Here is a 13907-nt window from a genome sequence, read left to right on the forward strand (position 1 = left end):
TTTGCCACTTGTCAAGATAATCAGCATTGCTCCATGGGAGGCTCTATTTCTTCTGCTTTTACACACATGGTTCACATTCCTTTCCTAAGGATTGCCATTCTGTGATAACGGTGGTAATAATGATAGCAGCCTTAAGTTAGTGACAAAATTGGGAATGAAGTCCTCATCTCCAGGCTCTTTTTCTGAGTCCAGTCTTTGCCCCCACGAAGTGTTCAGACTACTTTTGGTGACCCTACTGGGTTCTATGGCAGAAGATATACGTGGTAGGGGCAGGCTTCCTTATTGGGGCACATATGGCTCCAGAAAACAAGTGCTTTACCTTTTCATCATGACATGTTTTTCTTTATTTCCTCATTTAATCCCAGACAATTAATCTCCAATTTCTTCTGTACCAGCCTGGAAGCCTCATAGTTGTTAACTTTAAAGACATCCACCAGCTCCATCAATTTTCCCATCTACAGTTCTTGACTGTACCTAGCTATCTCTTGAAGCTAGACGAACCTGTTCACAAGTGTTTCCCTCAGCCACTACCAGGCTGCTGAGCAATGCTGGAGAAAATCACATATTCTACAGCCTGGGGCCCCTCGGAGTGAAAGTTTTCATCTTGAGCTGGTGTTTCAGAATTACTTTGCAATTCTTTTCTTTGTTCTTAGTTTCCTTTTTCATTTCCTAGTATCCGTTTATCTCTCTAACTCCATATAACCCACCCTCTGCCCTTCACCTCAGAATTAACCTTGACTCCCTTTTACATAGAGAAAATACAGGCTTTCAAATAGCTATTCACACCCACTTTCCCTCTATTATTGAACCCACCTGTAATATCTAAACGACCCCTCTCTCTAGCATTGATGACCTTGTCCAGGATCTTGTTATATCAGTTACTCATTCTTTTTTCTGTATTTTCAATCTTCCTGTTGTCTGCTAATGTGCTTTGGCTACCCTCATCTAAAACAACAAACAACCATAACAAACTAGCAAACAACAAGCTATCTTCCTTGGACCTACCCTTCCTTGTGACATCTTCACATTTTCTAAACTCCCACTATTACTCAACCCATTAAAACCTGTTTTCTCTAGCTTTGTTTCCAATTAAACTATTTTTGCCAAGGCCACCAGAAACCTCCTAAATACCAGATCCCAAAGTTCATTCTTCAATCTCATCCTCTTATTTCTTTCTTTCTAAAGTCAGGTTTATTGAGGTAAAATTTACATACAATAAAATTCACCATTTTTACACACTTTTACAGTTCAATGAGTTTTTACTCCTTTGTTGGTTCCCTGATGCATACAAAATAAAGCCCAATCCCCTTAGTTTCATATACAAACCTCCTCAGAATCTCTCAGCAGTTTACCCACATAAGCTACTGTCTGCTTACACGAGGCTACTCATCATTCAATAAAATGCGCCATGTACATTCATGCCTCTGGGACTTTCTTCATGTTTCCTCTCTATAAATAAACATTTTTGGGGTATGATGTAGTAAATGCTGTTTAATATTGCCACATCACTTTCGTAGAATCATAAAACTAGATGTTATTTTAAGAGGCTGATTTCTTCCAATTAGAAGTCAACCATCAAAATGTTACTACCTGTAGGCTCCTTGGGGACCAGACAGTGTAATTGAGCTCAGCATTGTGCAAGGATATCACATAGAAGGCACTAAAAGTATATTTCCTTAATGAACAAATAAGGACTTCATCATGTTACTGCATCTTTGGTGCACTAATAAGCAACTAACCCATCAATAGAGACAGGGTTGATTGAATGCCCACCATTCATTCATTCAACAAATATTTACTGAATGCCTAATGTGTGCCAGATACCATTCTAGGCACAGAGGATAAAGTGATTGACAGGACAAAACCTCCACCTTCATGAAGCTTAATTCTAGTGGAGGAAATAGACATTAAACAAGAAAACAAATAAGTTGGGTAATTTCATCTTGTGCCCCATACTGACAACCACAACCTTTTATCCTCTAAGCCCTTTAACTATTTGAACAATGTTCATGACACTAGCAATACTTAAAAATTTTCCTAAATACTATGCCCTATTATTTCCCTTACACTCTTGCAATCTTTATATAAGCCTGATATATTCCAAGATTAATGCAACTAAGTTATTCTCTAGACTTTATGATTTAAGCATGGCTTTAGGAGTTTTGTTGGTACTACATGTTATTTCAATTCTACAAAATAATAATCAATATAATGAAATATGAAAGTGGGGGAGGGTAATCCACTAAGCAGAGCACAGGTTAAAAGGGTTTGGCAAAGACACCTCCAAAATTGGGTTTCTCAGATGGTCATTCAACACATATTTCTTAAACACTTTTTATGTGACAGACCCTGTGCTGGAGTTAGTAGACCTTTGTATAGAGCAAGCATGACATGGACCTCCACCGAGCTTACATCCTAAAGGGGAAACAAATGAACAACTAATCTCACAGTTCCTTAATTATGACTGTGATAAGGATATACAGAGAGTGATGGGAGAGCACCTAGGTCATGGAACTTACCCATGGGGTGTTTCTGAGGAGGCTTCCTTGAGAGAGTGATGCCTGAACCCTGCTTTAGGGGTGGGGTGCGGCTATTTGTTCTGAGCAGGGATAATAAAGTCTTATGTTGCTCTTTCTTCATTCCCTTTCATCCACATGCACATATTCAAATGCTAAAAGCATTCTTCAAATATACTAAGAATACCAAAACTAAACACAAGAGAAGGACTTTCCAGAGGAAGGGGCCGAAAATAGAAGGGGAAAAAACCATAATCTCACCATTTGTTTTGAAAACACCCAAAATGATTAAAACATAAACTAAAACATACGAACTAATCGTTTGCCAAGTTTCATTTTTTAAATAAAAGCCATTTTTCAGGTTCATAAAACAAAAAAAGCCTTCAAATATGAACTGGTGTTTTTCTTTTCTTGGTCCTCAACTGGCCTGAAGCTTTTGCTGTTAGACTGTAAGCTCCACGAGACCAGGGACATTGTTTTGCTCACAGCAGTATCCCTGATGCATAGAACAGTGCCTAGAAAATAGTAGGGACTTGATAAATACCTGCTGAATGACTAACTGAATGAATAATCTGGACCTTTGAAAGAATTCCCCAATCTTCATTTCTTACCCAAGCCACATCTTACTTTAGGCCAGTGGTTCTCAACTGGACCAATTTTATTCCACTAGGGGACATCTGGAGACCTTTTTGTTTGTCACAACTTGGAAGATTTTTATTGTCATCTGGTGGGTAGAAACTGCAGACGCTGATAAATATCCTTCAATACACAGGATACATGAAGAATCATCTGTCCTCAAATGTTAATAGGGCCAAGGTTGTAAAACCCTCCTTTAGGCCCTTTGTCTTCATTGGGCTGCACCTGGGTGTACAATCCTCCATGCCTTTGGGAGGAAGTTTGAGAGTAGAGGAAGCACACTTACAGAGCCTCCTCAATTCATCCTCATTCCCTTCATGACCCAGCGGAGCTGCCTTCACTCTAAGGTAGGTTTAGAGAGAGAGATTTTTGCCTTCTGTCCTCCAGCCCCCACTGGATTAATACACAACTGCTGGGGAAACCATCTGAAAAAGTCTGTCCCTATAATGCTAATGAATATCTTTTACAGCTGTATATTGGTAATTTTCCTGAGCTTACCTAAGAATATATCCTAATTTCAGTAACATTAGCATTTTTAGAGACCAGTCATGTATCTGTAGTAAAAAGGAAACTTCTCCCATAATTCAACCAGTTTATCCATGTCTGTCAGGATCAGCATACCAGTCTAGCTTTAGTCATGATAAATAAAATTAACTTCAAGAATTCCACCAAAACCCAATAATGTGCCTGAAGAGAGGCTGGTTTTGTGGCCTTTCCTGATGTTTCTTGCCCTTCATATTAAAATACTAGTATCTGACTCTAGTTTCAATGGGGAACTTCTGCAGTGCCAGAGATGTGCATGTGCCTACTTTCCCACTATGATGGTGCTCTAGCAATCTTGGTATTGTGGCATGTGTCCAGATACCATAGAGACTGCATACACTAACAGGGTGGCATCATGATTGGTGGGGAAGACACATTTTACAGAAGCTTTTTTGGAGGGATAAAGATAAGACACAAGAAAGAAAGTGAGACTGCCAATAAAGAGGCACAGCAAAGAGAAGTCCCATATGATCATACATTCTAGAAATTCAGGACAGCAGAGATTGCAACTATTACTATAAAACCAGCATAAGCTTTCCACTAAAATACTGCCTCTCTCAGGCAAATTTCAAGTATGGGGAGAAAGAATACATGCCAGACATTCTACAAGCAAAAAATAAATAAATAAACCTATAGAGGTATAGGGATGACAAAAGGCGTATGGCAAGAAAACGTTTTTCAATGATTAAAGGCAAGAAAATAAAAGAATCAAGAACAATTAAATGAAAGTTCCATTTCTGTAAGATGGCTAATTTTCAGAGAGCCTGGCCCTCAGGGAGTTACTTAAATTATGAGTGCCTCTGTTTCCTTTCTTGCAAGTGGAAAGAAAAAAAATAAACATGACCTCTCTCATTAACAGGAGTCTCCTTAAATATACGATTGGTTTGACATTATAAGGGATGAATGTGATGTCCCCTAGTCAGAGAAATGCTGACAAAAACACTTGGAGAACAGATAAATTAGGGGGAATTGTTCACAATGCAGACTCATTCCATAGCTTCTTAAAATTAGTTTATAATTTGCTTACACGTGGTCTCATGTACATCATTTCGTTCTGCATACAGTTTTGAGGTATACAATTATTACATAAATCACAACATAATGTAAGGGTCTGCAATGTAAAGGGTACAGGTGTTGAGTCAGAACTTTTTAAATAGAAAGGAAGGCTGGGAGAAGGGTGTGTGTTAGTTGGAGGATGGGTGGAAGTGAATTTAAGAGAAAGCCAATTTAGGAAAACAGCAGAAAGACTATAAATTCCTTAATGCCCAGTTCTATATCTGGTAATTTTTTATTACTACTTCAGAGCAATATGGTCCCTTCTCACTGAACACACATACCTTCGGTTTTAATTATTCTCAATATGTGAATGTCTCACAAATGTATACCTTAAGCCACTGTTCTCTCCTAATCTCTAGGCCTCTATATCAAATGACCTACTGGACAATTCCAATTGGATGGTTCAGAAGCATCCTAAACACAACATGTGTTATCTCCTTCAAACTTCCTCCTCCTCCTATGTTCCATGTGAGCAAATAGCATCACCATTCACTCATCTGCCAAAGCTCAACACCTGAGAATCATCTTTGCTCCTTTTCCATCACCCTCAAAAAATCACCAGCCCTTTAGGATTTGTAATTCCAATGCAAATTTTTTAATGACTGAAAGATTTTTTTTTTGTGCATAGCAGGCATTATGTACAGGTAATTGGAATTTAAACTAATATTCATTTATTAAAGTCACAAATTTTAAAAAGCTTATCATTATGTCTTTATATATATTACACATACATATATTATTCTATTTGTTAATTTAGTAATTTTTGTACAAAATAAGAAATATCACTTTCAGACAGAGTGAGGTTACTAGGTAGAAAACTGTTTCAAATATCAATCGGGGGTTGGAAGAATGAGAATTAGGGTCTGATGTGGGGATACCTTCCAAAATGATTGTACCAGGATCACCAATGAACACATTGAATACTTTTACAGCCACTAGGCCAACAAGGGATTCTAAGTCTGTACCCTAACAGAGGGATTTCATAACTCATGTCCTCCATGTTCAAGTTCTACTCTTACCTGACTGTTTCGTAATCCCTTTACCCTTTATGGTCCGTTAAAGGTTGACAGTATTTTGCCACTCTCCCCACTCCAAACCAGGTTTCTTATTCTCATGACCTATCAGTGCTTGATGTTTCTCACATCTCGGGCTGCCCTTATCTGCCACCAGGAATATTGCAACAGACCAGTTGCACCATGTTCTCTTTTGTTTCTGAGACTTTGCTAAGGTCACCACCTGTATCTAGAACACTTGGATTCCCTTCTAAATATTTACCGAATGAAAAAAAAAGAGAGAGAGAGAATAAATACTTTGGATATTGCTGCTTTTGCTGCTGAACAGAAACAGTAGTCTATCTAATATTCTGGACAAATCTGCATAAAGTGCTCATACTTTCAAAATTAATTTTGAAGAACATGAAAATCTTGCCATGGAGAATCATGGAGCTCATGTGACAATATTATGTTTTGAATTTAATAGAAGCAACTGTAAACTCAGGGAAAGAAGCACTCATTCTTTTACTCAATTCATTCAATAAATATTTACTGAACATCCTCTATGAGCCAGGCACTGTACTAGGCACTGGGGATTTCTCACAGAGAAGAAGCAGAAGCCAAAGGAGGAAGAGAAGGAGAAGGAGGAGGAGGAGGAGGAGGAGGAGAAACCCTGTGCTTGTGGGGCTTATATTCCATGGCAAAGGATACTATAATAAATAAATATGTAAATAAAACATAGTCCATGCCCAAAGGGGAATAAGTGCTAAGAAGAAAATCAAAGCAAGGAAGGGGGAACAATTTTGAATACGGTAGTTACAAAAGGCCTTATTTAGAGATGAAAACTGAGCAAAGACCTGAAGAGGTAAGCAAACAAGCCTAGGGAAAATACAGGGAAAAGCATTGCAGGCAGTGGGGAAAGAAAGCAAGCGCAAAGGCCCTGAGGTGAACCCATGCATGGTAAGTTCGAGGAAAGTAAAAAGGAAAGCAATAAGGCTTGAAAGGAGTGAATGAGCAGTCAAACACTAAATGAGGGCAGAGAAATAACAGGGGAAACTGAATGTGGAGGGCCATGTAGACAATTGTAAAGACTCTGGCTTTTCTTCTGAGTGAAATGGGGAACCATTAGAGACTTCTAAGTAGAGGAGTGACATGATCTAATTTACATTTTCAATGAATCACTCTGAGTACCATTTTGAGAATAAGCTACAAGGGGCAACGCCAGAAGCCGGGCAGATAATTTGGAAGCTATTGCAACAATCCAGGCAAGAAATGGTGGTAGCTTAGAACAGGGTAGTTGCAGTGGTGAGGATGACAAGTGGTAAAATTCTGGATATTATTTGAAGGCAGAATACAGGATGTGTTGATTGATTGGACTTTTTAGAGAAATAAAGGGCTGAAAGAGAAATTAATTTTTGGCTTGATCAATTCTAAGGATGGAGATGTCTGCTATTTACCAAGATGAGGAAGACTGTGTATTTGTTTGGATAAAACAGGAATTTTATTTTGGATATGTTAAATTTGAGATACTAATTAGATGTGAAGTGGAAATGTTGAATAGCATTTGAATGTGTGAGCTTGGAATTCAGGATAGAGGTCTGGACTAGAAAAGCTTGTGCCATGAGCCTGGGTGTGAATGTTAAGGAAGTCAGTGTAGATAAAGAAGAGAAAAGGTTCAAGGATTGAACCTTGGGACGCTCTAATGTTTATAAGTTGGAAAAATGAGAATATACTAGCAAAGGGTATTGAGAAGGAATGGCCTGTGACATAGGGAAAAATCAGGAGAGAGTGGTCAACTGAAAGCCAGATGAAGAAAGTGAGTCATATCAGTGAATGATGCTGATAGGTCAAGAAAAAGAAGACTGAGAATAGGTTAATGGATTTAGCAACATGGAAGTCATTGGCATGGACAGTTTCACTGGAATGGTAGGGGACAAAAGCTAATTAGAGAATGTTCAAGAGTGAATTTGAGAAGAGGAATTGGACATAGAGATTATAGATATTTCTTAAGAAGTTTTGCTATAATGGGAATCAAAGAAATGGGACAGTAGCTGGTGGGGAAGTGGGATTGTTAAAGGGTATTTTTAGGATAAGGACATTTACATATTTGTATGTTGGTTGATAGAAAAGATGCAGGAGAGGGGAAATTTGATAAAGCAAGACAAAGAGGGGAGCTTTTTCAGGAGCATTGTTTATGAATATGTGACAGGGGGTGGAATCTAATGTACAATGAGGGATTGGCTGAGACAAGAGCACACAGAGTTTATCCATATCGGGGAGAAGGCAGAGAATGTGGGCACAAGTGCAGATGGGAGGGTAGGTGTGCTGGAGAGCGAGTGCTTATGCAAGTTTTTTCTGACTGCTTCTATTTTCTCAGTGAAGTAGGAAGGAAGGTCATAAGTTGAGAGTGAGGATGGTGGGGGAGGTGTTGGAAGTCAGAGAGAAGGAAAGATATGAAATAATCTTTTAGATAAATGGAAGAATGAATGGACAGGGAAACATAATTGCTGGGCAGCACTAAGGGTCTCCTTGAATGATCATGCATTTAATGTGAGAATCATCTGTTTACTTGTGTGCTTTTTTCCAGCTACATTCAGCTGACATGCAGGCATGCAATAGGTGGGGGGCTGTATATGATCAGTATGGTTGAGATTTGGAGGATGGTGTATGCAAGAAAGTGATTATAAACATTGTCCATAGAATCTAAGCTATATAAGGAAGTAAGTGAGGATATGAGTAGATGAGGGAGATGGGTAGAATTAATGCATTAGAGATCCTAGTGGGCTTGGAGAATTATTGTAATAGGGGTAATTGAGGGATTGAGCTGCAAAGATATTAGGCAGTGGTTGGGAAGTGAGATACCTGAAAATGAAATTATAGAAAGATTGTAATTATTAGTTATTAAAAGGTCAAAAGTGTGACCGTGGGAGTGTGTAGTGATGGTAGGGTGGAGTATAGATAATAAGAGAGAGAAATTCAAGGAATTGAGAGGCAAAGGGTTGGAAGGATTATGTATTTAGATACTAAAATAACCAAGAATTGTGATTGGATGGAAATAGAAAGATCAGTAGTGAGCCAGCAGCTAACATCTTCAAGAAATTGGGGGTGTTGATGGGGAGGGGGTCTGCAACAGGGAGGTATAATGGGAACATAGAGCTTTCCTCCTCCCTCCTCAACTTTGTCCCCTCTATCACTTTCCATCTTCCCAGCTGAAACGGCTGGAATTAGCTAACTTAATTTCCCAGGCTAGAGAGCTATAAATCACCTGTGACTTCCCTTGCTCCTTTCTATTCCAATTATCTTCAAGTCCTAAAAATTTCCAATTTCAAATCTTACTCTCCTTTCCCCCCCTTTTGATTTATAACTAGTCTAGCCAGTCACTCTCTTTTCTATCACTTAGTTTAACGTTCTTTAAGCACTATCTGAGATTATCTTTCATTTATTTGCTTTTTCTGAGGTAGAGGAGGGTTCTGTTTTCCTTATTAGAATACAGGTTCCATAAAAGGAAAACCCTTGTCTATTTTGTGCCTGGCACACAGTATACCCTCAATAAATATTTCTAGAATGAATGGCCCCCATACATATACTGATGAAGCTGAATTTTCTCAGGTTCACACTCTGGCGCCACCTTACCATCCCTAACTCTCCCACACAAACCATCCATTTCACTCAGTAAAATCATTTTACTGCTCCCCCCAAACACCATGTTAATGCCTATCCTGTTGGATTTCATCATATTGCTCTCACGTTCACAATGTCAGCTTCGCACACACCAATTCTTCAAGGTCCATCAGGGTTCTGACTTCCTGGATGATTTTTGCATGATTATTCTGACACTTGCTGGTTTCTCCCTTTTCTAAAATACTGCTATACCTAATAACATCAGCTGCCTTATTTTTTCTAATTGTTTCAAGTGTGTTAATCTTCCCTTTTCATTCTGAATATAGTTTTATTTTCCTTTGGCTCAGGGATCCTGACTTACGTCTATTTATTGTACACTCCATAATAACAAACAATATGGGGCAGATAATGGATGCTTAAAACAAAAAAACACCATGGCTTATTTTTTTTTCACTATGGATAGCTTCATTGACTTCTGTCTTCCTCAACAATCTGACAAAATTGACTCCTTTCCTACCTTTTATTCCGCTTTTGGCTAAATTTGACTATTCTTCCTGCTATATTGTCTTCAAGACTAGAACCATCTCCTCCATCTGCTATATAGAATTCTATGCCCTTGCACTGAGATTTCCATAACTGAATCATTGTCTTTGCCATTACTGATCCTGGATTCTCTCGGCAATTTTAGTATGATATTTAAGATATAGTTGCCAAGATCATCTTCTTTCTTGGCTGTTTTGATTCTTTCTTTTAAAAAAAATCCCTGTAATTCTTTTTCATCAAACTTTATGTATTCCCTTTGATATCATATTTTTTCTGTGGCTCCATCCTTGGTCTGGTTCTTCTCCACTTTCTTTTCCTAAAGTTCAGCCCCTTTTTATCTCGTGATTTGCCCCTTGTCTTATTTGAGCAAATCAGCTTTCACACCTTTTTTCAAGCCACTCTGTATATTTAGAATAGTTTCTCAAATAATATAAAATTTATAATATTTAAGAATAAATGACACAATGCCAAAATATTCTGTCTCTTCTTTCAAATAACATCTGAAGATGCACCTGTACCACTTAGTTCTATATTTAAGATATTGAATAAGTATCATTCACCCATCTGCTTTCTTTCTGTCTTGCATTTTTCAGGACTGGCTTAAGAGTTGTATTGTGAGGTCTTTTGGACTGGGAACTGCCTGGCATAGTTAGCAAACTGGCCTTTGCTCTGTATGTACATGTTTCTTTGACAAATAATAAATAATAATAATAGCCCCCTGTGCATTTTTACATTCCACTCATAAATCCCTAGAAAAAGGAAAACTAATAACCAGGGATTATAATAGAAACACTGAAACAAAACTAACGTCTCACTAGGTTTTGCTACAGTAATATATATTTCTAGAAACCCATATTTTAATAAATAATTACCTACTTAAGTCATTTGTAAATTGTTCCTTTGCCAACATTATGTATCATATCAAATGTCTATGTGGTTTATAGGACTGGGAAAACAACTGGAACATTGTAACTATGTAGGGGATCAGAGCAAAAATAGCAAAATAAGAGGTTTACTCTGCTGGGTGCACAGTTTGTAAGAATTAGTCTCACAAGTAGAACTACTTAACAGAATATAAGCCTGCTCTAGTGCTTCCTCTTCTCCCCCCTCCCCTTTCACTTCACTACTCCAGATCTCTTTTCAATAATGGAAGACTTGCTTTCTCTTTCTTAATTCCAGGTGGGAAGTGTATCATTTTGTGTGAAAAATCTGTTTTTCCCATGAATATAACAAATGGTCTGTTTGAAGCTGCTCTATGAAAGCAGCAGTGTGTCTAATGAAGGAGGAGGGGACTAAAGCTTAATAGGTGGAAATGCCTTCTTATTTATCTGCAAATGAGCCACATTTAAACTCCAGTTTTCAAATGCAGACCAGAATGTGGCCACTAGATGGCAGGTCCAAAAATCTGATTGGAACCTCACATGAGGGCAATTCTTACATGGCAAGTAGGATGTTTCTGGCACTCTCTCCAGCACTGGTTTATCAGTGAGCCTCTGCAGTTTGCAATATCCACATTACTTCACAGGGTGTAGTGAGAAGGAAGCCCTTTAATATTTAGGTTTGTAGAGCACTGTCATCACATACACATTCAGATACAGCTAGATCTTTAGACTTCTATCAAACAGACATTCTCAGATCTGGTTTTTAGAAAGGTTCAGCTGTACTTCATTATTTAATGATCTTTGCAATACCTTGCCATGATCCCAAGAGTATAAAAAGTAATTGCCTAATTTTCCTCCCTGAAAACACAAGGAGAGAACTGTTAAACAGGCTGAGGTGAAAGTATGTAGTTATACTCTTGTACTATTTCACAATACATATGTATCAGTACTTTTAATTTAACATTATATATATATATTTTCTATACAGGAGGATAACCATTTATTCACGTTAATTGTTTTGAAAAAGAGCATGTGGACATATAAAAGACCAGTTATTTAGAAGAATAAAAAATTAAGTCCCATGATTTAAAACAATATGAATAAATTTAGAACAGATTTTTTTTTTTGTCAGATCCAGTGCCATTTCTATTTTCTTGCATTCTGATGGGAGACTTCTAGAAGTAGATTGCATCTTTCCTCTGTAATTTTTTTTTTTTTTTTTTGTTCCTAGATTATCCTTTTAAATCAAATATAAAAGATTTGACTATCTGACCACATGGACATTGAGTACATTTTTTTAATCTTTCAATCAAAAGATTTTTAAAAGGAAAGAATCATAAGCTCTGAGATAATTTATCACTCTCACTTAATAAAATGTGTTCTAAAGTCAAATTTACTTTTGTACAAAACCTGTGACATGCATTTTGGTATACATTTAAGTATCCATGCCAATTATATTTTTATAACAATGAAAGCAGCACAAACTCAAAGTCATACAACTCACTCATCATTCACCTTCTGTTCCCTTTTTCTTTAAAAATTTAAGAATAACAGTAAACACGTTCATCTCACCCACCCTTCTCTGAATATTTGGACTGTTAAATGTCTATGTTATACATCAGAAGAGAAAATATTCACTCATCTTCAGAATAAAAAGCAACATATTTTTCATAAGGTATAAATATGGGCTACATTGATTATCACTTAAGAAATTTTATACCAGCATTAGCTGATTTTCTTTAGTTTGAAAGTAGAATTTCAAATAAAATACCAGAAAAAATTTACGGTGACGCTTCCTTCTTATATCTATATAATTGCAGTGGATGGAATTGGACTAAAAAATGGCTAAAACTTTTCCCTCCCACACAGAAACAGCCCTGCAGGGGAAGCTGGGAGGCCTTGGTTCCACCCTGGTCTGACAATGACCCACTGCGTGAGATCCCATGGGCATGGCCTCCCTTGGCTTCTGGGCCTTACCTCTGAAAGGAGGAGGTTCTCAGTGAAAGTCTGTGGTGCCTCCATGTTTTAACATTCAATATCCAGTTGAATAAATTGCTCTGCATTGCAGACTTTGTCTTTGATATACTCTCTCAGACGAGAGAACAATATCGTTAAGGAGCTTGGATGCAAAGCCAATGTGTCCCTACCAACATTATACACCGACCTGGGAATGAAGCTGGAATTGTTTTTTCCCTTCAATCTCCCTTTTGCTCACTCTGCATCACTCTTTCACAGACTCCCCTGTTGTCCGTTAAGTCTAAATCCTACCCAAGAGGCCCTCCCTGACTCCCTGGACAGTCACTGGCTAATTATTCAAAAAACCCCTTTACCTTTCATCCTGGGCACATAGCTAAACTCCATTTCTGAGTTCTCCTTGCAGATAGCTATTGCTCTGTGACCGAATTCTGGCCAATGGAGTGCTGGTAGAAGTGATGTGTGCTGCTCCAGGCCTAGCCAATAAAAAGTTCCTGTGCAGTTATGGCTCTCTCTCCGCCAATCTGCTGGCTGGAGGTCACGCCCAAGCTATATGCCGAAGATGACAGAGCCTCTGCCAGCCTGGATCTCTGACCTGTATTTACATTGGCAAAAAAAGAAGCTTCTGTTATACTAAGCCACTGAGATTTGGGGGCTTATATATTATAGAAGCTAATATTAGTTTAGCTAATAACCGCCCCCCCCCAAACCAGATTGGCTCTCCTTACAAGATGCTTTATTTATGTCTCTTTCACCTGTTTTTCACTTTGTAACTATCTCTTTTCTGATATATAAGATCTCTGAGGATGGTGCTGGTGTTTTATTCATTTTCTCCTCCACCACAGAACTCTAGTTAGAAGAATGAATGCTGAATAGAAACATAACTACTTTAGAAATTACAGAAGGTGGTAAGAGGAGATTTGATTTTTAAAAGTCCCTTCAGTTTTTTGTCTTGTCCTATTTAGGTAGAAGATAGAGATGGTGAGTTTTCCTGGTATAAAAGTGTATTATGAAAACCATAGCCCTTTAAAATATTTCGTGTACTGCCTTCCTAATAACCATGCTCCAAAAATAAAGGGTAAATTCAATATTTTGAAAAACATAATAAAAACAATACCAAAGGAAGGAATAAATGAAGAGATACA

General features: G+C 37.9%; 1 protein-coding gene across 15 annotated transcripts in view; it reads right to left on the reverse strand.

The window, feature by feature from the left end:
* The window catches only part of ZBTB20 (zinc finger and BTB domain containing 20), a 911487-nt gene that overhangs the window by 208652 nt on the left and 688928 nt on the right, over positions 1-13907 (reverse strand). For 4 of the 15 annotated variants that reach the window (XM_037835761.1, XM_037835753.1, XM_037835810.1 and 1 more), the window contains one exon: positions 13119-13357. The exons of the other annotated variants lie outside the window; for them this stretch is intronic. The gene's annotated coding sequence lies outside the window, so the exon portion shown is untranslated. The remainder of the gene's footprint in view (positions 1-13118; positions 13358-13907) is intronic. 15 annotated transcript variants of the gene reach the window in all.

Source organism: Choloepus didactylus, chromosome 1 (genome assembly GCF_015220235.1).
Source record: "Choloepus didactylus isolate mChoDid1 chromosome 1, mChoDid1.pri, whole genome shotgun sequence".
In the NCBI taxonomy this organism is placed as follows: domain Eukaryota; kingdom Metazoa; phylum Chordata; class Mammalia; order Pilosa; family Megalonychidae; genus Choloepus; species Choloepus didactylus.